Below are 27,118 nucleotides of genomic sequence, written 5' to 3' on the forward strand. Positions count from 1 at the left end.
CTTTGCTCTAATGAAGAGTTTCATAGGTAATTTTGATATTGATAATTTGCCCTGAATTCCTATTTGCATTGAAGAAATTTGTTACTCGCTTCCTGTCATAAATTCAGGGCTTCATTTAGTGCCATTCTTCTCTCCTTAAGCAGGAGCAAACTGTCCCACAGGTTAAAATCCAATAGAAGTAGACTGAAGTTGGTCTAACTATAATATTAGGAGTTGGACACAATACAGCAGCCTCAAAGTAACCATGAAATGGTGACATTATTTGATGTCATTTGAAGTATTTTTCCTTGTCCTAAACTTTTAAGTTAATTACACTGGAATATCCTTTTTGAACACAAGATGTCAATGAAAGACTGTGCTATGTCTCTCAATGACAAATAATTGGTCGAGAAGCATTTATTCTGCACCTTTCAATTCAATGCAGTAAACATTTATTGATTATCTACTCTATGCCAGGCATTTTGGAGGACTTTTTAAAATTGAGAGTCATGTCTGAGGGATGACAATTGGGTAAATTGCAATAAAGCACACGAAGGGTAGTAGCATATAATAAAATAAGGTAGGATATGACTAAAAGGTGAAGAGCTTTAAATGAGAAAGAGAGGAGTCTGTGTTTCATCCCAGATGCACAGGAGAAAAACAGCAGTTTGCTGAATAGGTTTATTGAGTAGTGCTTTAAACATTTCAGTAAACTGCAACATCCCTTTGGAACACCTGATGTCAGTGAAAGACTGTGCTATGTTCCTCAATGACAACTAATTGGTCCACAAGCATTTATTAGGTGCCTAATGTGTTCCAGTTATGGGACACAGCCTTTGCAAAGATATGTACATGGGAAATGTGCCACATGTAAGGAACAATAATTAGGCAAATCTTACTGAATAAAGCTACTGAAGGAGATTAGCCCATCCTACCTTTCCAGTCTTCTTGCCCCTTAGTCTTTGAACCAGTGACACTGGCTTGCTGGCTATTCCACAAACAGGACACTCCATCTCTCAGCTCCCAGAATTTTCTCTGGCTGTCCCCCATCCTTGGAATGCTCTTCTTTGTCAGCAACACCAGAATGTCTCTAAATAGTTTGTTGACTCTCATAGCCAAATAACAGCATAGGAGGACACAGACAGAGGACCAGCAACCCAATAGACCTGAAGCAAAAGAGAGATCTCTCAATAATAACCCAAAAGGCCTACTTAGGAGGGTGGAATTAGAACTGTGGCCTATTGGCAAGCTTGGGGGACAGTTTCAGTACCCTATTCTTATTGCAACTGGAAATAATTAAGCCTTAAGCCTACCAACCTTATATAACAGAGCCATTCTAGGTTTACAGCTGGGAGGGAATGTTTGTACATCCAGAAGGACAGCATTTAAAGCTGTCCCAAAGCTGAGAAGGAAGCATGAGTGGAAGGAAGGGTCCACACTGATTTGTGACATTCCTCAATAGTTTAGAGATGCTATTTGTACAAGAGAATTTACAAAAAGTGTGTTCAGTGCCCTTGAAGTATCTGCTAAATGTATCAAAACTGCTCTCTTCACCCCAGGGGAGTTAAGTTGTTTACCAGCCACCCATCAGGTGATGGGCTGAAATCGTGTTTGTTTGACTTCACTCAGAAATTATAAGTCATGGGTCAAATATTCTTGTGGTGGAAGAGTAGGGTGTGTGTGTGTGTGTGTGTGTGTGTGTGTAGATGAGCACCCTGGGTGAAGTTAACTGGAAAATCTTACATCTGTCCATCAGGTATTCCTGGGTTACAAATCCAGCATACCACAAGGTTCCTTGCTGAGGCAACCACTTGGGTCTATCTCATTAGTGTATTCTGCTTTTGTGGTAGAGCCCTGTGGAAGACTCAGACCAGGGCTGCCCCAGGTGTATTCATATCCTCAATACTAACCTCTTGATAAGGTGAGGGGCAGTTGCCAGTGGTGAACTCATGGGACAGTTCACAAACCAGATAAATCAAGGAAGCTATCAGGAGAAAGTAGGAGGCAGGCATTATTAGTCAATCAATTTAATTGATCAGTTAATCAAATGGATAATTAATTGATGATAAACTGTTTCTCCCCTGCCCCAATTTTTTGTCTTTCTGTGATGTTCAGGTTCCAGTGGCTTCCTATCCCACTAATCTGAGCATCGCCTTCCTTTCTTTCATTAGCTACAGTATATTGTCTTTCCTCTAAGCCACTATCTTTTCAGGAATCCACCTCTCACTCCTTTTAATCTTTCCACCATATTGGTCCACTCACCTCTCAGGGGGGATTAACTAGGACAGAGTAATTGCCTAACTAATTCCCTGCTCCCTGTGGGTTCACCTGGTGGCAGGTCAGATGCTTGGGGGGAAAGTAATGATTCTGGGGAGAGAACATACTGTGGACATCATTCCCACATGATTATAATAAAGTGACTTGGGGGATTAGGGCATCTTAGTTCTTGTTGATTACCATATGTGTCTTTCTCTCCAACATTTCTCCCCTTTATTTATGCTTTTTGTTCCTCCTTTCTCCTTTTCCCTCCTTACTAGTGTTTTGCTTTTGACCTCTGCCTTCCTCAGTCCTGCCTCCATTCTACTAGCCCCTTCCCTTTTCTTCCTCTTTACCCTTAATGCTTTTTCCCTCCCTCCTATCCCCCCTCCCTTTTCTTTCCTCTTTTCCCTCCTACTGCTTGCAGGGCTAGTTAGATTTTTATACCTAACTCATTATGTTATTCCCTTCTTGAGCCAAATTTGATGAGAGTAAGAATCAAACAATGCTCATCTCCCTCCCTTCTTTCCCTCTGCTGTAATAGGTTTTTGTGTCTATTCCTGTAATGTAATTTACCCTTGTCTGCCTCCTCCTTTCCTTTTCCCTCAGTACATTTTCTTAGATCAGATTAATCTACTTACTTGGATCCATTCAACTGACTCGATTAGATTTTTTTTATCATTACATCAAAGGCAACTCATATCCATCCCCCTTATGTATGCCCTTTGAACATGGTGTAATAGCAATACAGCTCTCAAGAGTTACAAGTGTCATCTTCCCTTGTAGGAATGTAAACAGTTTGTCCTTATTAACAACATGTTGTATTTTTCTATCCCATTTACCTTTTTATGTCCCTCTTGAGTCCTGTATTTGAAGATCAAATTTTCTGTTGAGCTCTTGTGTTTTTATCGGGAAGATTTGGAAGTCCTCTATTTCATTGAATGTCCACCTCCTTCCCTGAAAGATCATGCTTATTTTCCCTGGGTACTTGATCCTTGGTTTTAATACAAGCTCCTTTGCCTTTCAGAATATCATGTTCCACAGCCTATGGTCTTTTAATGTAGAAGCTGCAAGGTCCTGTGTAATCCTGACTGTGGTTCCATGATATTTAAATTGTTTCTTTTTGGCTGCTTGCAATATTTTCTCTTTGACCTGGTAATTTTGGAATTTGGCTACTATATTCCTTGGTGTTTTCAATTTGCGATCTCTTTCAGGAGGTGATCAGTGGATTCTTTCTATGGCTATTTTACCCTCTGGTTCTAAGACCTCAGGGCAGTTGTCCTTTATGCTTTCCTGAAAGATACTGTCCAGGCTCTTTTTTCCATTGTGATTTTCAGATAGACCAATAATTTTTAAACTGTCTCTCCTGGATCTGTTTTCCAGGTCATTTGTTTTACCAATGAGGTATTTTACATTTTCATTTATTTTTTTCAGTCTTTTGTTTCTGTGTGACTGATTCTTGCTCTCTCATAGAGTCCTTTTAACAAATTGTTTTCTTCTGTTAGATTTTTACCTCCTTCCCCATTTGGCCACTTGTATTTTTTATGGACTTGTTTTCTTCAGTGTACTTTTTTTCCAGTTGGCCAATGGTATTTTTTAGAGACTTGTTTTCTTCAGTGTACTTTTTTCCAGTTGGCCAATTGTATTTTTTAAGGACTTGTTTTCCACAGTTAATTTTTGTCCTTCTTTTTCCAGGCTATTGACTCTCTCTTGCATACCTCTAACTTTTTCTTTTACCTTTCTCATTTGACTTTTAGAATCCTTTTTGAGCTCTTCTAAGAAGGCTTTTTGGGCTTCAGACCAGTTCATATTCCCTTTTGAGGTTCCAGATGTGGGTTTGTTGACAATATTGTCCTCTTCAGAATTTCTGCCTTGTTCTTCATGGTTGTCACAATACGAATCTAAGGTACATCTCTTTTTGCTCATGGTGTTTGCTTATTTCCAGGCCTTTAAAGAGATTGAGCTCTCCTGCTGGGGAACAGAAGGCACTGACCCAAGCTTCTTCTGTTGGGAGCCTAGGACCTGGTCACTGGCTTTGTATGCTGGGGCCTCCGATGTTGGCAATTGGAGGCTGTAGGGTTCTTGGGCTGGAATCAGCAAGGCTGGAACTCTAGGGCAACTCTAGGTGGCCTGCTTTTCCTTTCCTTTCACCTTCTTCAGCTCCTTTCAGATGGATGTTGCAGGGTATCTATCTGCCTGGGGCCCTTTGTAGTGATGCTTCCCTTAGTTTTGCTGAGGCACTGGATGACCAGGTTGCTGTAGAATTTTGTGGCACTTGTTGTTTTTCTGAGCTGGTTTCCACTGGTTCCCCAGTCCTCACTGAGCCTCTGGGGGGTGGGTGGGTGGGGCAGGTGTTGGTGTTTGCCTCCTCCACCACCTGGGTTTCAGGATCTCCTCCTGACATCCTGAGGTGGGGCTTTCCTCTAGCTTGCTGGGAGGCCTCCCTTTCTGCACTGCTTCCCTTCCCCCAGGGCAAGAGGGGCCTTTGTCCTTAATCCCTAAAGCTACCTGGGCTACAGGACTACTGCACCCCATCTTTCCTCTGGTTCAGCTGTTCCAAAGTTTTTCCTTGGATGATATTTTCTGGGTTTTCAGAGGTTAATAGGGGAGGCTAAGAGTGACTTACCTCTTACTCCGCCATCTTGGCTCCTGGAAACGCTAGTCTATCCTGGGAAACCATTCTTGAACTGGTGCAAAGTGAAGTGATCAGAACCAAGAGAAAATATACACAGCAACTGCCATGTTGTAAAGATGATCAACTGTGAAAGCCATAGCTACTGTGATCAAAACGATGATTCAAGGAAATTCCAAAGGCCCTTTGGTGAAAAAAATTGCATCCATCTCCAGGATGAGAAGTGATGAACTCTGAATTTAGATTGAAATGAATTTTTTTAACTTTCTTTTTTTCCCCCTATTCTTTTTATGTGTGGTTTTCTTTTTTGCAACATGGACAAAAGGGCAAAAATAAAAAGGGTGGGTGGGGTGTGGGAAGATAAGCACACAAATACATTGTTGGGGGACCTGTGAAACAGCACACTCATTTTGGAAAGTAATTTGGAATTATTTAAAAAAGTTAAAAACATGTCCCTATCCTTTCAAACAGAGATTCCTCACTGGGCTTACACTCCAAGGAAGCAATTAATAAGAAAACAGTCACCATATACTCCAAAAAGTTGATAACAACACTTTTTGTGACAGCTATGAACTGGAAATAAAGTAGACGCTCGTCAACTGGGGCATGATTGCTAAACAAGGTATGGAACATGAATGATGGAATATTACTACTGCGCTTCAAGTGGTAATGGTACTACTATTTATAGGAGATGGTAGTGTCGAGTACAAGGAAATATGGAAAACTATTTGTGCACTGATGCAAAGTGAAGTAGGCAGAGCCAAGAAAAGAGAATATGTACACAGCAACTAGACAGCAGAAAGTTAAAGATGTGTGGAACAAAATATTAAAGAACAAGTAGGAATGAAAAGAAAACCTAAGAAGAAACCACAAATCTACACTGTCCAGGTGGTGAGAGTTCCACAGGTGTTACACATTGTTTACTTTAATGGAGGAGGGAAAGGGGTTTGGATTAGTGATTATCAGAAGCAAATCTTAAAATAAAGTACAAATCAGGGATTATGAGGACAGTTGTTGTTGTTTAGTCCTGCCTGACTTTTCCTGACTCTATTTGGGGTTTTCTTGGCAAAGACACTGGAGTGCTTTGCAATTTGCTTCTGCAGCTCATTTGACAGATGAGGAGCTAAGACAAAAAGGGTTAGGTGACTTTCCAGGGTCACTAGAATGTATCGGAGTCCAGATATTAACGCACAAAGATCAGTTAAAGGTGAATTCCTGACTTCAGGCTCAGTGGGATACCTAGCTGCCCAGGAAAAAATTGGAACTTGTTAAAAATTGAGAGGCTGATTAATGGAATAAATCAGCTATGGAATAGATAGAAGCAAAGAAATAAAATAAAAGTGTTTAATAAATCCAGTAGTTGGCATGGGGTGGAGGAGTTGAAGTATCCAGTAGTGGGGAGGACACAGTATTTTATTAAAAAAAATAGTTAATAAAAAAAAAACAAGCCAAAAAACCAGATGGGATAAAGGTAAAACAATTTACAAGAAATTTGATAGGACATCGACATTGCACACCACCTATCAAATTAAACTACAACAGATACATGAATTAGATGTAAAAAGGGAATCGACAGCAAATTAGACCAGGAAAGAGGAAATTACTTTTCACATCTATGGATAGGGAAAGAGGTTGTAATGGAACCAGTAATGCAGAAGATCACAGGAAATAAAGTGCATCATTCTGCTCCTATAAAGTTGAAATGTTTTTGCCCAAACAAATCAAATGTAGTTAAAATGAGAAGGGTAACAGTTAAGTAAGGAAAAACATCTTTGTGCTGTGAGAGTCTCTAAAGACTATTGCATATGCAAGATATAGAAAGAACTGATTCCAATTTCTAAGATTAAGACTCATTTCCCAATAGGTCCAAGGATATGAACAGGAAGTTTTCAAAGGAAGAAATCTACGTTGTAAATAGCCCTATGAGAAAATGCACCAAATCTTTCATAATGAGAGAAGTGCACATTAAAAAAACTCTGTTCTTTCAGTCTGTAAACCATAGATATCCATGGATTCAGGGATAATACCCTCTTTTTGTTCTACAACAAGTTACATGAAAACACCCCTTTCACCAGGTGCTGGGTGAAACCAGAACAAAAAATGAATGCACCATTAAAGAACACCAAAGGAAAGAGACCATATGGAGAAGGGGAGAATGAGAGTTTCTGTACGGTCTTCTCTCTCCCCAGTTCCGAGGCTAAGCCAAGGATGGGAGGAAAGCAGGAAGAAAGGATGCAAATGTCCACCTGGGGAGGGTAAGGAGGGAATGTCCCCAAAGGCTTTTCCCTGCTGGCCTCCACTTCACCCCACCTCATACCATGACCACCACCCCCAAGTCCCAGACATCCAGGAAAAGGTTGCAGCATATAGGAAACCCCAGGAGGAGCAGCCCTGGAGAAGCAGGAATACATAAGTACATACACACACACATTTACACACACACACAGATGAACCTACCCACACACAGGACACACACATAAACAGGGTATTAACACACCCATGACCCTCCTCATGCCCACACACATCCACCTGGCCACTAAAACAAGCCTATTTGGGGTCTGGGGAGGTTCAGTAGAAGATTGAAGAGGGGAAAGAAGAAAATATAAAGGGGGAATGCAGAGGGGCAGGAGAAGCAGGAGGGTCAGTGGCAGAAGGAATAGAAATGGGGCTTACCTCATACACACCCAGACAGAAAAATGCAGGAATGTCTGGGATCTGTCAGGTGGTGATGGAGAAAGTGTAGTGGGGGATGGGAAGGGAAAGGGTGAGAGGCAAGCAGATCTCCAGCACTTCACACCCCACCCCTCCAGACTCAGGGGAAAAGGGAACTCCCTCCTCCTCCTCCACTCATCCTCATCCTCATCCTACTCCACCTCCAGAGACAAAGAGAACTGACGATGGCCAAGGATGAGAGGGGCAGGCACAGTATCATCACAGTAGAGGCAGGGTTAGTCTCCACCTACAGGGAAAAGAGATTGGAATAGATGGGACAGCACTCTGTGAGTCAGGCCCATAGGAGAGGGGAGCCCCCCCTCCCAGGCATCTCTCTCAACTCCCACCACCCAGCCTGAGGATAGGAGGGAGACCCAGAGCATCATCCACTTGGAGGAGGGGCCAGTGCTGATCAGGCTCCCAGATGCCTGACGTCTGGCTGCTGGGGGCTGGACGGAATGGGGTGTGGCAGCTGAGCTCATCTGGGGGTTGTTGGGAGTTAGCCCCTTCATGGAAAATCGGGGGGAAGTGCAGGGAGGTGGAGGGGGTGTCCTGGGTTCCATATTAAGGAAGAGCACATTGGCTGCAGTAGCAACAGCAGCGGCAGCAGCTGTAAACCACCAACCCCTGAATCAGACTAGGATTCCTGAAAAACCCAAAGCAGAGAAGGAAAGGGATGGTCTGGGTCACAGTTGAGTCTTAGCCTCCTTTCTACAGGCATGAGGAGACAAAATCAGGCTGGGGGCTGAGAGGGACACGTGGGCACTCAGGCATGTATGGCATGCCTGCCCCTGACCTGTCCTGAGCTGTAGGAAACTGGAGGCAATTGCTGCTGGGCAACTTCCACTTCAAATGAACAAGGAAAGTTGAGGCAGAAGGTTGACAATCCTCCCAGGCTCTGAGATGCTGCCCTATCCACGAGGAGCATCACTCAGGAGACCCAGAGCCCCTGAGGGGATCCAGGCATCTAGCCAGGAGTCTCTGGAGGCTGAGAAGAAGGCATCTTGAGCAGACAGCTGCAGGGATAGGTATTGGACACCTGAGGGCAGCGGAGGACTCCCAGAGAAGGAAAATCCCTCCATTGACAACTTCCATGCCTGGAATTTGTACTCTGAGAAACTTGTCTAGAGCATGGAGACCTTAGGTGACTCAGCCCCCTCAATAAATACAGGCTATAGGTGCTGGAGGGTTGAGGGTCAGCCCAAAGACTGTGTCCCAGGCCACCCTTGCCTCAATAAGCTGGGGAGACCAAAGACCATGCTCTTCTACTTGGATGAGGGACAGGCGTCCATCTCAGAGGGTCATCAAGCATGTGAGTGCAAAGAAATGTGCAACCAAGTCCAGAAGTCATGCATGAGGCAAAGTGTTAATATAGCCCACTAACAGGGACAAGCCTGGGAGGAAATGTCTACAAGAAAATGGCTGCTCTTAGCTATGAAGGCTAATTGTTAAACAACTAGCCAGTTTTTGCCAAGACTACCAGTGTCAAATCAGGGAAGCCCAAGCACAGTGTAGAAGAAAAAATAACTCTGGAGTGTATAAAAATCAGACATTGAGGCAGGCTGTAGATGTGGTCTTTGAAGCATTGACAGAGCTGGGACTGCAATCTCGCTCCTCTAAGACCACATCCCACTATTCTTGCCACTGGCCTATGGCCTCAATCCTGAACAAAGCCTCTCCTGCAAGCCTCTTATGTGTGTTCTCTATCACCTGCCTCAGTTCCTTCTTCACCCAGTCCTTACCTCAAACTACCAAATGGGTCCACAGGATCACAGACCTAAATCTCCAGCTCAAAGTACCCTCAGAGTCCATCTACTCCAATCCCCTTATACTACAATGGAAAAGGAAGCCCAGGGAGGTAAAGGGAGTTGGCCTAAATCACACTTAGGCATCTCAAAGGTCAAGTAGTTGAACCTTCTCATTTTATAGAGGAAAAAACTGAACCCCAGAATGGTGATGAGAGTTGTCTAAGGTCACACAGCTAGTGTCCACAGCTAGTAAGGTAGGATGGCAATCCAAATTTTGCTGACCCAGAATTAGATTCTGCTGCCTCTTATATTCATACCTCACTAGTGTACCCTCTTCTCTCTAGATATTTTAAGACTAGAAGGATTAGGGGTTAGTTTCTTTTTTAAATGTCGAAAGAGATGTCATTTTGAAAAACTATCCAATTTCACCTCATGATAATTCAACAGCCAATTATTGACCTCAGTTGAATTCTTTGGCAGAATTCCTATCTACATCCTACTCTCTCTAATGTGAGAAGTCTTTCTCCCAGTTTTACCTTTTGCCAAAATGAGTTTTCAAGAATTTACCCAGCAGCTTATTTTAGATGAGATATCAACAGATACATTACAAAAAAATCACTTCACCACAAATAACCCTGGAAAGCTCTGGTAGATATGCTTTCAATATACCATCTAATCCAGTAATACTCACATATGAATCAGAGTGACAACCAATGGGCAGCTAGGTGGTAAGAATACTGGGCCTGGAGTCAGGAAGACTCATCTTCCTGTGTTCAAATCTGGCCTTAGACACTTATTAGCTGTGTGACCCTGGTCAAGTCACTTAACCCTTTTTGCCTCAGTTCCTCATCTGTAAAATGAGCTTGAGAAGGAAATGACAAACCAACACAGTATCTTTGCAAAGAAAACCCTAAATGAGGTCACAAAGAGTTGGACACAACAGAAAAATGACCCAACCACTGTCAGACACTCTCATGCCCTCATTGATCATCTGTCATCACCACAGACAATAATCTATCCTGTATCAGTATTAAAGAAAAAAGAGACATGCTTTACAAAACCTGGGCTCAGGGAGATCACTTCCCAGAAAACCTTTCTTCTACATCTGCTTTGCTATGTTAACAGACTAATGAAAGGTGTGGTCCAAAATGCCATTTCATTTCCTTCTATTAATCTGAAAATCATTGACAGTGAATTGGTAAAGGGCTGGTGTCAAATTCACCACAGTATTTTAAAATTTCAATTCTAAGCCTTATGTGATAGGATTAATGTTTACCAGTACTCCTCCACATCACAGATTTGATCCATGCCTCTTCCTTCTAAAACAATAATTAGTTTTCCCCAAAAGGTGGCAAAGCTCCTCCTGCAGACCCAAGGCAATCTTTTTATACTTTTCTGATACCTCTCTCACTATCCCACTCACTACAATGGCTCTTCAGAAAATTTTCATCCCTCCTCAAACCTCTCATGGCTCCTTCCTGCACCCACACACCCTCTCAGCTGAGAACCTTGCCTCATATTTTACTGAAAATATGAGAGCTCCTTCTTCTCCACTCTTCTTCTCATATCACTCAGATACCTTCAGCCACTGTTTCCTCCTCCACTCCGGTCTCACACATATAGCTATGCTGACTCCTCATTGAGCCAAAACACTCTTTACCTGCACAATCAGTCCCCCTCCAGCCCATTTCCTCCAGCAGATTGCTCCCTCTATCATCTCCATTCTCTCACTTATCTTCAATATCTCTTTGTGTACTGGCTGCTTCCCTCCTGCTTACAGACATGTCTATATCTCCCTCATCCTTAAAAAAATAACTCTCTGAATTCATCCATTCCTCCTAATTATCATCCCATATGTGACTTCCCTTTTGTGGATAAACTCCTTGAAAAGATAATTTACAATTGTCACCTCTATTTGTTTTCCTCTCTCTTCTTAACTCTTTACAGTATAGCTTCTGCCCTCATCATTCAACCAAAATTTCTCTCACTAATGTTGCTAACTATCTTTTGGATGCCAAATCTAATGTCCTTTTCTCACTCTTCACCTTTCCTGATCACTTTGCAGCCTTTAACACTGTAGTTCACCCTTCTCTTGACATTTTTGTCTTTCTATATTTTTGTGACTTTATTTTCTCCAGGATATTTTTTTAATCAGTTAATAAATTTTTATTAAGTGGCTCTAATATGCCAGGCAATGTACTAAGCAGTGGACATGCAAAAAAAGATAAAAGACTGTACCACCCCCAAACACCTCACCATGGCCACTCCTTAGTATCCATAGTTGGATCTTTATCTGGATCATGCCTGGTAACCATGAGTGTCTCACCGAGCTCTGTCCTGGGCTGCCTTTCTTTCTATCTTGATACTTGGTGCTCTCATCAGTTCCTATGGATTTAATTATTATCTCAATGCAGATGATTCTCACATGTACCTTTCCAATCAGAACCACTCTGCTGACTTCCAGTCTCGAATCTCCAACTAGTGTATTGGACATATCCAACTGGATGTCCTGTAAACGCCTTAAATTCAATGTGTCCAAAATGTTTGCTCAGGGGGCTTTCAGGAATCCAAGTCCCACTCAGGGGCTGATGGTCTGCTGCTGCGGCTACAACTGTTCCCTTTTCTTTTGTGCAGCCCAGGACACCCTCTTTGCCTTCCTGTCCACCTCCTCTCCGTTTCCTGTAAAAGGGCTGACCCCAGACAAACTTAAGCTGAGCTCAGCTGCCACCTCCCCCTCTCCGTCCCCCCCCCACCAGCCCAGCCCTAGGATCCTAACTTAAGTGACCTGAGACCCTGCTCATCCCCATGCCCTTCTCCAAGAGGAAGATGCATTTTCCTACTCATCTCCTCCGCCCCCCTCACCAGGCCGGGTGATGGGAGTTGACAGAGGCGCATGGGAGGGGGTGTCGCCCCTCCTCTGAGCCTGACATCACAGAGTCCCGCCCCTCTCTTCTCTCTCTCCTCCCTCTTCTCTGGGTGAAGACTAGCCCTGCCCCTACTGTGACATCACAGTACCTGCCCCTCCCATCCCTGAGCAAGGTCTGTCCTCAGTCTAGGGAGGAGGACCAGGAGGATGAAGAGGAGGTGGTGAAGGAGTGAGTTCCCTTTTCTCCTGAGTCTGGTTGGGGGACGGGGCGCGTTAGTAGCTGGAGATCTGCCTTCCCCTAACTCCTTCCTTTCCCCTCCGCCCCACACCTACCCCCTCGCCCAGGGATCCCAGAATTTCCTTCATTTTCCTGCCTGGGTGTGTATGAGGTAAGCCCCCCTCCACCCCCTCCCCCGCCCTTCTCCTGCCACTGTTCTTCCTGCTGCCCCTCTACATCCCCCCTTCTTATAGTCGCTTCTGTACTCTCTTCAACCTTCTCCTAAACCTCCCACCACCCCAAACTGGCTTTTTTTTTTTTTAGTTCCGAAGGCGATATGTGTGGGCATGGGTAGGGGTTTCTGGAAGTATTAATACCTTTGTTTATGTGTGTCTTGTGTGTGTAGGTAGGATCACGTGTGTCAGTGTGTGTATGTATATGTGTGTGTGTGTGTGTGTGTGTGTGTGTGTGTGTGTGTACACGAGTGTACCTGTGTTTGCCTGCTCCTCCAGGGCTGCTCCTGCATGGGGCTACCTGCCTGCCCAGGTCTTTGTCTGATGGTCTGGGGCTTGGGGGTCAGTGGGGTGAGGTAGGGTGGGGTGGAGACCAACAGGGAAAGCCTTTGCAGACACTCCTCCTTTCCTCACATGGACATTTCCATTCTTCCATCCTTCCTTTCTCCCATCCTTGGCTTGGTCTTGGGGCTGAGGAGAGAGGAGACAGTCTAGGAACTACCTAGCCCCTTACCTTCCTCATCCTCAGGGCCAGGAGGGTAAATCTTTCTCAGGAATGGGTAGATAAATCTTTTCTTTGAAAGGTGACTTGGTCCTACAAATAGACAAATCCCTGATATACTGTTTTAATTGAGCAGTACAATTCTAAGTATCATTCTGGAGGGCACAAATCTTCTCTTCCACCCTTTCCCTATTCTTCTTAATTCCATTTCAAGTTTCCTTAAAGGAATCCAAATTACAAGAAGCTTATCCTTCGGAGGTTTTGAGCTATTGTTGTGTCCTTCATTCTCAAGGAGGACCATGATTTCAGAAAGTGATATCATGATGCACAAGTGAATTGAATTTAAGTGAGAGAGGCCTGTGCAAAGTCACAAACCTCACTTTCTCCTCTGGAGCTGGAGATGGACCCCAAAGAATGATTGGAGCAGCATTCCAGGGAAGAAATTCGGGACATGAAAGACAAATCCTCCAGATCCTACTTTCTGATATTGGTAGTACACACAGGCAAGAAGATGGATGAGAAGTGAAGTGAAGCAGAACTGAAGCCTACTTCAATGTAGTGGGACTATTTGAGCCATTCACCAATCAGGACAGTGTGCTTCAGGGAGAAGTTCCAGACCTGCATATATTAAGTCCTCTAGGGCATCGTTTTCAGTAGTCATTGATTAAATCATCCCACTTGAGATATTTAATTTTCTTGCCAACTTCATCAAAACATTGCTTTAGGTAATTTATTTCATCCAGATCAAAAGAGCCTCAAGTTGGCTAATGGTGATGGGGGTGGTCTTGGGTCAATTCTGCCAATTAGTTAAATACCTACAGGTGTTTACTGTAGAGACAACCAGCTGTTTTCCTCTTGAGGGGTGGGGAGTAACTTCAGTATATTGAGAAGCATGAAAACTTGGAGATCTACTTTATTCCACATTTTTTTTTTGCCAAATAATGTGGACCACTGAATTAAAAATGGAGGCTTTTAATAATCAATTCCTGCCTAAATTGTAAAACCTGTGACACATCACTCCCAGCCCACAGGTTTTTACCAGTCCCACCCAGCAGGGTTTTTACTGCTTCTCCTCCAGTTTGGTACCAACCCTGTGGTGCCCAGGATGGGGTCTACACCTGTGGCCACAAACCTCTGAGAGACTGTAGGGACTCTTCCCTCCATGTTATCTCTTTCATCTGACATCTTTTAACTTAATGGTATATTTATTTTTTGTTATAGTTTCAACCAGCAACTAGTAAAAGGGGCATTTCCATGTACCTTGTTATGGAACAGAAAGAGGGGACTGTCCCTGAACCTGTAGATCTCTATGATTTACAGAGAGAAAAAAAGAGAATTGTTTAATTGTGCACGTCTCTCATTATGAGGGATTTTGGAACATCTTGTTATAGGACTACTGGTAATTTGAACTTCTTCCTTTGAAAACTACCTGTTCATATCCTTGGACCTATTGGAGAATAGCTCTTAATCTTGGAAACTGGAATCAGTTCGTTCTGTATCTTGCATATGCAATAGTCCTAAAAGTTTGATTAGTACAGCGCTGAATAAGTAAGTTCATTCAGGTAGAATTGTCATTATTATATTAGCACAGCCTGCCCACTAGCAACTGATATTTTTCCAGTTATTTAGATCTGATTTTATTTGTGTAAAGTGTTTTGTAATTGTGTTCATATAGTTTATAGGTTTGTCTTGGCAGGTAAACTCCCAAATATTTTATGTCGTCTACAATCACTTTTTTTTAAGACATTTATTTCAGAAATTTGAGAGGATCAATGTGAAATAGAAGAAAAATTACCCTGAAGTTAGGATTGGCTTTGAATGCTGAATTTGATACTTCATAGCTCTGTAATCATGAACAATTTATTTCAAATCTCTGATATTTAATTTCCCATTTGTGAAATAAAATATAGTCCTATTGAAGAAAGCACTTTGCTTTCTTATATTACATATCTATTTGTGTTAATTTGGCATTTTTAAGTTCACAGCATTTATTTCCTTTTTTCCCACTTAATAGTAATTTTTCCAATTACATATAAAGATAATTTTAACATTTACTTTTTTAATTCTTTTTTGGTTTTTTAGACAATTGGGGTTAATTGACTTGCCAAGGGTCACACAGGTAGTAAGTGTCAAGTGTTTGATCTGAGGCTGGATTTGGGCTCAGGTCCTCCCGACTTCAGGGCCAGTGCTCTATCCACTGTGCTACCTAGCTGCCCCTGTAGCATTCACTTTTATATGATTTTGGGTTCACAATTTTTTTCTACCTCCTTCTCCTCCCTCCTCCCCAAGATGATGCGCAATCTGATATAGGCTATATATGTACAGTCCTATTAGACATAGTTCTACATTAGTCATGTTGTGAAGGAAGAATCAGAACAAAAGGGGAAAAGAAAACTACAAGAAAAAAAAGAAAATAATATGCTTTTTTCTGCGTTCTTTCTCTGATGTGGATAGCATTTTCCATTATGAGTCTTTTGGAATTTTGTTAGGTCATTGTATGCTGAGAAAAGCTAAGTTTATCAAAGTTGGTCATCACACAGTGTTGCTGTTACTGTCTGCTTTAATTTCTTCATCTGAAAACTGCCTGTTTGTATCCTTTGACCATTTGTCTATTGGGGAATGACTTGTATTCTCATAAATTTGACTTAGTTCTCTATATATTTTAGAAATGAGGACCTGATCAGAGATATTGGTTGTGAAAATTCTTTCCCAGTTTTCTGATTCCCTCCCAATCTTGGTTGCATTGGATTTGTTTGTGAAAAAACTTTTCAATTTGATATAATCAAAATTATGCATTTTGCTTTTCCTAATGTTCTCTATCTCCTGCTTAGTCATAAATTCTTCTGTTCTCCATAAATCTGACAGGTGGACTATTCCTTCCTCTCCCAGTTTGTTTATAATATCAGCCTTTATATCTAAACCATAAATCCATTTTGACTTATTTTGGTATATGGTATAATATGCTGGTCTAGGCCTAGTTCCTGCCATATCTTTTCCAGTATTCCCAGAAGTTTTTGTCAAATAATGAGTTCTTATTCCAGAAGCTGGAGTCTTTGGATTTATCAAATAGTACATTACTATAATTATTGACTACTGTGTCTTGCATACTTAACCTATTCCACTAATCAGCCCCTCTATTTCTTAGCCAGTACCAAGTAGTTTTGATGATTGCTACTCTATAATACAATTTAAAATCTGGAATGGTTAGGCCACCTTCTCCTGCATTTCTTTTCATTAGTTCCTTTATTATTCTGGATCTTTTGTTATTCCAAATATATCTTGTTATTATTTTTCCTAACACTATAAAATAATTTTTGGTAGTTTGATTGGTATGGCACTGAATAAGTAAATCAGCTTAGGTAGAATTGTCATTTTTATTATATTAGCTCAGCCTACCCATGAGCAATTGATGTTTTTCTGATTCTTCAGATATCACTTTATTTGTGTGAAAAGTGTTTTGTAATTGTGTTCATATAGTTCCTAGGTTTGTCTTGGCAGGTAGATGCCCAAATATATTATAATGTCTACAGCAATTTTAAACGGAATTTCTCTTTCAGTCTCTTGCTGTTAGGCTTTGTTAGTAATATATAGAAATGCCGACAATTTATGTGGGTTTATTTTATATCCTGCAACTGTGCTAAAGTTTTAATGAATTTCAACTAGTTTTTTACTTGATTTTCTAGGATTCTCTAAGTATACCATCATATCATCTGCAAAGAGGGATAGCTTTGTTTCTTCTTTGCCTGTTCTAAATCCTTCAATTTCTTTGTTCTTATTGCTAAAGCTAACATTTCTAGTGCTATATTGAACAGTGGTGATAATGGGCATACTTGTTTCATTCCTGACCTTATTGGAAATGCTTGTAGCTGATCCCTGTTACATACAATGCTTGCTGATGGTTTTAGATAGATGCTACTTATCATTTCGAGGAAAACTCCATTTACTCCTATGCTCGCTAATGTTTTTAATGGAATGGATGCTGCATTTTGTTAAAAGCTTTTTCTGCATCTATTGAGATAATCATAAGATTTCTGCTAATTTTTTATTGACTTGGTCAATTATGTTGATAGTTTTCCTATTATTGAATTGCCCCACATTCCTGGTATAAATTCGACTTGATCATAGTCTGTTATCCTCATGATTAGTTGCTGTAATCTCTTGGCTAATATTTTATTTAAGTTATTTATATCTATATTCTTGAGGGAAATTGGTGTATAATTTTCTTTCTCTGTTTTGGCTCTTCCTGGTTTAGGTATCAGCACCATATTTGTATCATAAAAAAGCTTGGTAGGACTTCATCATGTATTTTTCCAAATGCTTTATATAGTTTTGGAATTAATTGTTCTTTAAATGTTTGGCAGAATGGTTTTAATCCATTCTTCTAACCACTTCCGTTTTATGGGAGGGGTCATCCCATTCACATTCATAGTACCATTCACATTCATAGTTATGATTATTAATTGTATCTTTCTCTCCATTCTATTTTCCCCTCTGTTTATGCTTTTCTGTCTTCTTTCTCACTTTCTGTCTTCACCAGTGTTTTGCTTCTTACCACCACCTCCCTCAATCTGCCCTCCCTTCTGTCTACCCCCTCCTTTTTCATTCACCTTTCCTCTCCTACTTGTTATGGAGTAAAATGGATTTCTATACTCAACTGTGTGTATGTTATTCCTTCTTTGAGACAAATCCAATGAAAGTAAGGTTCAAACAATACTTCCCTCCTTCCATTCTTTGCCTCTTTGCATCTCTTCATGTGATGTAATTTACCCTTTTCGGCCTCCTCCTTTCCTCTTCTTCCACTACAATCCTTTTTTTCACCCCTTAACTAATGACTTTTTTATCATCACATCAAAGTCAGCTTATACCCACATCCTCTCTCTATGTATACCCCTTTCAAATACCATAATAAAGATACAGTGGGCAAAAGTTACAACTATCATCTTCCAATGTAGGGATGTAAACAGTTTAACCTTATTGAACAACATTTTTTTCTTCCCAGTTTGTCTTTTTATGCTTCTCACAAATATTATATTTGATGGTCTAATTTTCTGTTCAGCTCTGTTTTTTTTTAATCAAGAAAATTTGGATGTCCCCTATTTCATTGAATGTCCATCTCCTCCCCTGAAACATTATGCTCAATTTTGCTTGGTAGGTGACTCTTGGTTATAATCCAAGCTCCTTTGCCTTCTGGAATATATTCACAGCCCTCTGATTCTTTAATGTAGATACTGCTTAGGATTCTGTAATCCTGACTGTGATTCCATGATATTTAAATTGTTTCTTTCTGGATGATTGCAATATTTTGTACTTTGATAATTCTGGAATTTGGCTACAATATTCCTTGAAGTTTTCATTTTGTGATCTCTTTGTGGAATCATCAGTAGATTCTTTCAATGACTCTTTTCTTCTTTGGTTCTAGGATATCAGGGCAGTTTTCCTTGATAATTTCTTGAAAGATGCTGGCCAGGCTATTTTTCTGATCATGGCATTCAGCTGGAACAATAATTTTTAAATTATCTCTCCTGGATCTATTTTCCAGGTCAGTTGTTTTTCCAATGAGATATTTCACTTTTTATTCTTTTTTTTTTCATTCTTTGGATTTTGTTTGTCTGATTCTTGGTGTCTCATAGAGTTATTAGCTTCCACTTGCCCAATTCTAATTTTTAAGGTATTGTTTTCTTCAGTTAGCTCTTGTACCTCCTTTTCCATTTGGCCAATTCTACTTTTTAAGGAGTTATTTTCTTTGGTCATTTTTCTCCCCCATTTCATCAATTGTATTTTTTTTAAGGAATTGTTTTCTTTAGTCAATTTCCATCCTTCCTTTTCCAAGATGTTGACTCTTTCTTGCATACCTCTCATTTCTTTTCCCAATTTTTCTTCTACCTTTCTTATTTGACTTTTAAAATCCTTCTTGAGCTCTTCCAAGAAGGCTTTTTGGGCTTGAGACCAGTTCATATTCTCCTTTCAGGTTCTGATGTAGACTCATTGACAATGTTTTCCTCTTCTGAGTTTGTGTTTTGATCTTCCCTGTCCCCATAGAAACTATGGTCAGTGTTCATTTTTGCCTTTTTGCTTTTCTTATTTGCCTATTCTCTGGCTTTTAGAGTTGAGCTCTCCTTCTGGAGCACAGGGGGCACTGTCCCAAGCTTTTGGTGCTCCATGCCAGGCAGTCACTGGCTTTGTATGCTGGGGCCACAGGTGCTGCAGCTGGAGGTTATAAGGGTCAAGCAGCTTACCTGGTGTTAACCTGTGGTCCTAGTGATGGTTTCTAGTGGGCACCGAGGCCAGGTGGGGTTTTTCTGCATTTCACCAGGGCTACACTGAAGTGTAGCAGTCTAGCTGCTGGAGGATGAGGGTGTATCTGTGTGTGTCTGTGTGTACTTATGTTTGCTTGTGCAGTGCTCTATGTCTGGCCAAAGCTAACTTAGCAAGGATAATTTCAGGTTGTATTAACACAAGCATGAGGTGGAACCTGGCAGAGATAATAGAGGGTCCATCTTGGAGTCAGGAAGACCTGAATCCAATTCCTGTCTATTGACTTGGCCATGCGACCATAGGCAAATTGTTTAATGAGGCTGTGTCCCAGGGAAGTCCTGAATCCCTGGTTGACTGATATGAGCAGTAGGACTCTTCAAACTGGAGTGACTCCCACCCCACTGAAATCACATCGATGGATAAAATAATCATACCGAGAAAAGAAGCAACTGTCTGTGGTCCTGGTCAGACCACACCTAGAATACCATGTTCATTTCTAGGATCCACAATTTGGAAGGATATTGAGAGGCAGGAATGGTGAGGGGCCTGGAAACCTCATCCTATGAGGAACAGATGAAAGTAGGAGTGTTGTGTCCTGGAAGGAGCCTTGAATCCTTGGTTTGAATTTCAGCTCTATTCTCTGCAGCCTATGTTTACCCTGGACAAGTCACTGAACATGCCTCTCCAGGCTTGTTTCCTCCAGCTTAATTAGAGTGCATTGGATCCTGCCAGCTCTAAATTCCATGAATGTATAAGCAGGTGACATTTCACTTTAAAAAGAGAAAACAGCAGGGGCAGTGGTAGCTGTCCTCACATATCTGAACGAGTATCACAGGGCAAAGGAATTAGACTTTGCCGTGGCTGAAGAATAAAGAACTAGAATCAACAGGACCTGGAACACAGTAGGTGCTTAATAAATACTTCTAGGGTTGATAGATTAATTGATTGATTACACAGATGCAGATTTGTCTTAAGAAAATGAAAAACTGAACTCTCCAAAGTGGAATGACCTAGGTTGGGAGGTAGTGAGTTCCCCATTACTGAAGATCTCCAAGCAGAGATTGGATGGCTTCTTCTCAGGGATATCATAGAGAAGATTCATTTTGTCTCAGGGATGAAATGAGAGGCTGTCTCTCAATCCTTTCCAGATCTAAGATTCAAGGCTCCTCTGAGTTGTCTGCTTAGACACTGCTTTGATGGGGCAGTGGGGTAGGGGCATCTCTATTTCTTTACTCTTCTCTCCTAGAAAGTTGACAAGGTCGCTTTCTTTTTTAAAAAAAATTTATTAATTTATTTTGACTTATCAACACTCACTTCCATATGCTTTTGAGTTTAAAATTTTCTCCCCCTTCCTCCCCACCACCCTCCCCAAGATGGCACACAATCTCATACAGGCTATACATTTACATTCCTATTAAGTATATTTTCACATTAGTGAAGTTGTAAGTAAAATTTAAACCAATTGGAGGAACCATCAGAAACAGGAAACAAAACTCAACATAAAAGAAAAAAAAGACAGCAATTCAACTTCCATAATTCTTTCTTTGGATGTGGATAGCACGTTCTGCTATCTGCCTCCATTTTATGGGAGAGTTCATTCCATTCACCTTCACAGTTACGATTACTATCTGTCTTTTTCTCCATCCTTTTTCCCCCCATTTTTACTTTTCTTTCTCCTTTCTCCTTCCCCCTCACTAGTGTTTTGCTTTTGACCACCACCTCCTTCAGTCTCTCCTCTCTCCTATTATCCTTTTCCCTTTTCTTCCCCTTTATCCGTACTGCTTCTTCCCTCCCTTCTATCCCCCCTCCCTTTTCTTTCCCCTTTTCCCTCCTACTGCCTATATGGCAAGTTAGATTTCTATACCTCACTGATTGTGTTATTCCTTTCTTGAGCCAAATCTGATGAGAGTAAGGTTCAAACAATGCTCACCTCCCTCCCTTCTTTCCCTGTGCTGTAAAAGGATTTTCTGTCTTTTCCTGTAAAGTAATTTACCCTTGTCTGCCTCCTCCTTTCTCAGTACATTTTCTAAGATCAGACTAATCCACTTACTTGGATCCATTTAACACACGAATAGATTTTTTTTTAATCATTACATCAGAGTCAACTAATATCCACCCCCTTGAGGTATACTCCTTTAACACTGTGTAATAACAATACAGTTCTCAAGACTTGCAAGTGTCATCTTCCCTCGTAGGGATGTAAACAGTCTGCCCTTATTAACAACATTTTGCATGTTTCTGTCCCATTTACCTTTTCATGTCTTTCTTGAATCTTGTACTTGAAGATCATATTTTCTGTTGTGCTCTGGTCTTTTTATCAGGAAGGTTCGGAAGTTCCCTATTTGGTTGGATATCCATCTCCTCCCTTGAAAAATCATGCTCATTTTTGCAGGGTAGTTGATCCTTGGCTGCAATCCAAGCTGCTTTGCCTTACAGAATATCATGTTCCACGCCCTGCAGTCTTTTAATGTAGAAGCTGCAAGGTCCTGTGTAATCCTGACCGTGGTTCCATGACATTTAAATTGTTTCTTTCTGGCTGCTTGCAGCACCTTCTCTTTCATCTGGTAATTTTGAAATTTGCTATTATATTCCTTGGTATTGTCAATTTGGGATCTCTTTCAGGTGGCAAGCAGTATATTCTTTCTATGGTTATTTTGCCTTCTGGTTTTAGGACTTCAGGGCAGTTTTCCTTTATGATTTCCTGAAAGATACTGTCCAGGCTCTTTTTTTCATCATGATTTTCAGGTAGTCCAATGATTTTTAAATTGTCTCTCCTGGGTCGATTTTTCAGGTCAGTTGTTTTACCAATGAGATATTTTACGTTTTCATCTATTTTTTCGTTTTTTTGTTTCTGTTTAGCTGATTCTTGCTCTCTCATAGAGTCATTAGTTTCCATTTGTCCAATTCTAGTTTTTAACAGATTGTTTTCTTCTGTTAGGTTTTTTGTACTTCCTCCTCCAGTTGGCCAATTGTATTTTTAAGGGATTTGTTTTCTTCAGTGTACTTTTTTTCCAGTTGGCCAATTGTATTTTTTAAGGACTCTTCTACCTCTCTCATTAGACTTTTAAAATCCTTCTTGAGCTCTTCTAAGAAGGCTTTTTGGGCTGCAGACCAGTTCATATTCCCTTTTGATGTTGTAGCTGTGGGTTTTTTGACAATGTTGTCCTCTTCAGAATTTTTGTCTTGATCTTCACTCTTCTCATAATATGACTCTATGGTATATTTCTTTTTACTCATGGTTTCTTTATTCCCTGGCCTTTAAAGAGATTGAGCTCTCCTGCTGGGTAACAGAGGGCACTGACCCAAAATTCTTGTGTTGGGAGCCTAGGTCTTAGTCACTGGTTTTGTGTGCTGGGGCCTCTTATGTTGGTAATTGGAGGCTGTAGGGTTCTGGCTGCTTACCTCATGTTGGGCTGGAATTAGCAAGGCTGGAACTTTTAGGCAATGCTAGGTTGCCTGCTTTTCCTTTCCTTTAGCTTTCTTCAGCTCCTTTTAGATGGGTGCTTTGCAATCTTGCCTCCCTTGTTTCTGCTAATGCACTGGGAGATTCCTTTGAGGTATAGTGCTGGGGCACCTGGTGATTTTCTGAGCTGGTTTTCACTGGTTCCCGCCCTCTCTGAGGCACTCAAAGGTCCAGGTGTTGGTGTTTGCCTGCTTAACCACCTGGGCTTCAGGATCTCCACCTGGTTGACAGTTGGAGGTTGTAGGGTTCTGAAAGCTTACCTGGTGTTGGGTTGGAATCAACAAGTCTCTGACTTTAGGAAGACTCTAGGTTGCTTTCTTTAGCTCCTTTCAGATGAATGCTGCAGGGTGCTTATCTGCCTGGGGCCCTTTGTAGTGCTGCTTCCCTTATTTTTGCTGAGGCACTAGGAGACCCGTTTGTTGGGTTGCTGCACTACTGTTTCCTGTCTCTCTTCTAGGTCAGCTGTTCCAGGGGTTTTTTTTCCTGATATTTTCTGAGTTTTCAGATGTTGATAGGGAAGGGTGAGAGTGACTCCATTTTACTCCTATTTTCTTATGCTTTACTCCTTTCCACGTACAAAATGATTCAGCTACACTGGCCTGCATGCTGTTTCTTGCACTCCACATTTTATCTTGGATTCTTCACCTCTTCCTTAGCTGACCCTCCTGCTGAGTATCAACAAGGTCTCTTTCTAGAGCAAATACACTAGTGACCTTAATCCATTCTCCACAGGGGACCTGGTGCTGGGCCCCAGAGATTGTCCCCAGGCCTTTTCTGTACATGATCTCCCATTTGCTATATCTCTTTTGTGCCTTTCTCTTCTTAGACAGAAATTGTTTGTTTCATTTCTGCAGCCTCTGTGTCTCCCCTCTGGTTGGGGAAGGCTTTTTTTCTCCATGTCCTTGGTCTCTGGCTCCCCTCCTCTGAATTTTACAGGAAATCCCTTCTCACTTCTTTTGCTCCTTTTCCCACCTGCCCCTGCCCATCTCTTGCTGGTCCAGAATCCAGGCTTACTTTCCTACCATACTGTGAAAGGTATCCTTCCCAGTGCTCAGTTTTCCCTCATGCTTAGTGTTTCCTGGTAAATGGTATCCTTGGGATACTCACTTTTTGCCCATTCTTGGTCCTTGCACAAGCTTCCTCTTAGTTATCTCCCTCTCTTTTCTCTCTCCTATTCCCAGGACAGAGATTCTTGAGACAATAATAATGACAGAACAAATCATATTTTTGTACACCTCAGAAATAGATATAGTACTTTCCTTACATAAGCCCTGTTAGGTAGAGAATGCCAGGATCATTCCTATTTTATAGATGAGGAAACTGAGGCTGAAAGAAGTTAATAGGCAAGAGGGGCAGAGAAAATGGCAAAGAAGTTATCAGTCAGTGCTGCTGGAAGGAAGGGCCCCCATCAAAGCTGAGCCCCTTCGCCCTGGCTATTCACTTTAAGAGCTTTGACCAGCAGATACTTCATATGTCTATAGTATTTTATTATACAGAGATTAAGGCAGTTAGATGGGTGAGTGGATTGAGTTCTAGGCCCAGAGGCAGCAAGACCTGAGTTCATAACCAGCCTCAGACAGTTACTAGGGTTGTGACCCAGGGTAAGTCACTTAATCCTGTTTGCCTTAGTTTCCTTATCTGTAAAATGAGCTGGAGAAGAAATGGCAAACCACTCCAGTATCTTGCAAAGAAAACCACAAGAGGGTCACAAATAGTCTGACACAACTGAAAAAGGACTAAACAATGAACATATAGAAAGCCACCCTACAGAAGAAAAAAATAAATATTTAGTAAAATGAATCAATACCATGTCTGAAAATACATTCATGCTACCATTCCTGTGGACCTTTCACCTCTGAAAAGGAATGAAGAGAACTGTCTTCTTCCTTTTTTTAAGGGTTGTGCTTATTGAATTGTATTATTCATACAGAGTTGGTCTCCATCTTTTTCTCTGAGGGCAGGGACTATCTCATTTTTATCTTTGAACTACTAGCACCTAGAGGGGAATGTGGCCCATAGTAGGCTTTTAATAAATATTTTTTGACCAACTGAGTGCCGTTGAAGATTATGTCACAGTGGCACAATGGTGACATCTGGTCATCAAAAAAAATACATTGTAGAATATCATAGCATGTCTTCTCCTGACTTCTACTGGTAACAACTTTTTGGTGCCATCTTGTGGGCAGATGGAATATGGCATTTTAATGAAAGTTTTAAGCCAGAGCAGAATAGATTATACAACTGAGATCTCTGTTTTGTGGTCAATGCAGATATTACAGTTTTAGTATACTATCTCAGGTCCAAGTTGGTGACTCATTTTAAATCATGCTTGTATTGAATTTTAGCCCATCTGGAGCTAAATACAATCCTAAATTTATGAAATGAAGTGAGTACAGAATTTCATCTGCATCAAAATTATCCATTAAATGCTCAATCATATTAAAAGTCACCTGATAAATGATAAGCCTTCATAGCAGTGCTGACAACATGGAGAGATTTTTTTCCTTCCATTGTGGTTAGGTGGATAAAGTCTTAATGTTACCCAACCAAAGGAGTCAAAAATTTTGAGGACATAAACACAAAAAGACTGAACTTGGTTTTGAAGGAAATTTATGAAAGAAATATCAAGTTTGACAGAGACTTTACCAGTGTGAAATTGGACATCCAGGTAAATATTTGTCTAGCTGCTTAGGGGTGTTGTTGTGCAGTCACTAGTGATGTACAACTTTATCCATGGAATGTTCTCAGCAAAGATACTGGACTGTTTTGCTATTTCCTTCTCTAATGTGTTCCTATTTAATAGATGAGGAACTGAGGTAAATAAGGATTACGCAACTTAACCAGGGTGACATAGTAGTAAGGTCAAACTTGAATTCAGATCTTCCTGGCTCCAAGCCCAGTGTGCTATCTACTGCACTACCTAACTGCCCTGTCCAGGCCAAGTTAAAAAAGCCAATAACCCTGGGAGTATACAAAATCAGATACTGAGGCTATAGCTGTAGTCATTGCCCTCAGTAGAAGGGCTTGGATTCCAGTCAGGCTTTTCTACTTTCAAATCTGGTCTTCTTTCTGAAAGAAGTGATTTTTTTCTATTATATTAATAATCAATTATTAAATTAGGGTTGGAACTTTTTCTTTCTATTTCCTTATTCGGGGCCCAGCCCCAATATGTCAGTCAGTCACTGAAAGACATTGCTGATAAATGAGATTTTCATAGTCCTCAGGGAATATGCTCCTTACTCTTGGGCAGGACCTAACCAACTAGAAGAACTTACTTCTATTTAGAGTATAAACAGAATGTAATCTAAGTGAATTCCAGCCCTAAAACATTGAATTTGTGCCCTTGATGCCCCACATTGTGGTTGAGGATAACCTAGCTCATGAAGGAGAAAACCAACCAGAATGATCCAGGTAGAGGTGGATTCCTTTGTCCGGATTGCTGAAGTTGGCTTCGTCTTATGATCAAACTCTTCTCTGAGCAGAAGGATCTGAAGACTTTTTAGCCCATCTTCTCATATTAATATACACACTGCCTCCCTAATTTTTAACCAGTCAGGGTTGATTTTCATCTGTTGGGGCACCTCCTTTCCCAAAGTTATGTAAGTATTCAGTGATCTCTATGGTTTTGTCTTTGGTTATGGAAAGAGACCACTGATCATCAATATGTTGATTTTCAGCTAGCCTAATTGATGAATTAATTGTTAATTAGCTAGAAACTCTGTCTGTCAAGCTTTTCATTTGTCTCATAGCCTCTGAACCATGTTCTCCATCCCTCTCCAACTGATACACTGCATTTTGAACAAAGCCATTTTTCTCATTTGAGGCACCACCAATATTCTCAAGTGTATTGTGTATATCTGTGGCCTTAGTTCACTCTCTACCTAGTCTTTCCTTTAAGACCTTCAGTGGGTCCACAGGATCATATGACCCTAGATCTCAAAATAGGAGGGACCTCAGAGACCGTCTAGTCCAATCCCTTCATTTTCTACAGGTGATTTACCCAAGGTCATGCACTAGATTTTAGATGGAAAGCTACAAGGGATATCAGAGGTTATCTATCTAAACTATCTACAAACCTTGTCTCATTGGGGCTTTACAGAAACCCATCAAGGTAGCTGCTACTGTATCCATCTTACAGCTCCATCTTACAAATAAGCAAGCTGAAGCCCAGAGAGGTCAAAGGAGTTGCCTGTGGTCACACACCCAGAAAGTATCTGATGTGGGATTTAGACACACCTTTCTTCTGACCTCAGGT

At 41.1% G+C, this 27,118-nt stretch overlaps 1 long non-coding RNA gene across 1 annotated transcript in view; it reads right to left on the reverse strand.

Moving 5' to 3' along the window:
• Window positions 1–851: 851 nt before the first annotated feature.
• LOC144458185 (uncharacterized) overlaps window positions 852–27,118 on the reverse strand; it is a 124,434-nt gene continuing 98,167 nt past the window's right edge. The window contains exon 3 of the long non-coding RNA XR_013487745.1: window positions 852–1,145. This is a non-coding gene — a long non-coding RNA (uncharacterized LOC144458185). The remainder of the gene's footprint in view (window positions 1,146–27,118) is intronic.

This window comes from Phascolarctos cinereus, unplaced genomic scaffold, assembly GCF_003287225.1.
Source record: "Phascolarctos cinereus isolate Bilbo 61053 unplaced genomic scaffold, phaCin_HiC Scaffold_6;HRSCAF=336, whole genome shotgun sequence".
In the NCBI taxonomy this organism is placed as follows: domain Eukaryota; kingdom Metazoa; phylum Chordata; class Mammalia; order Diprotodontia; family Phascolarctidae; genus Phascolarctos; species Phascolarctos cinereus.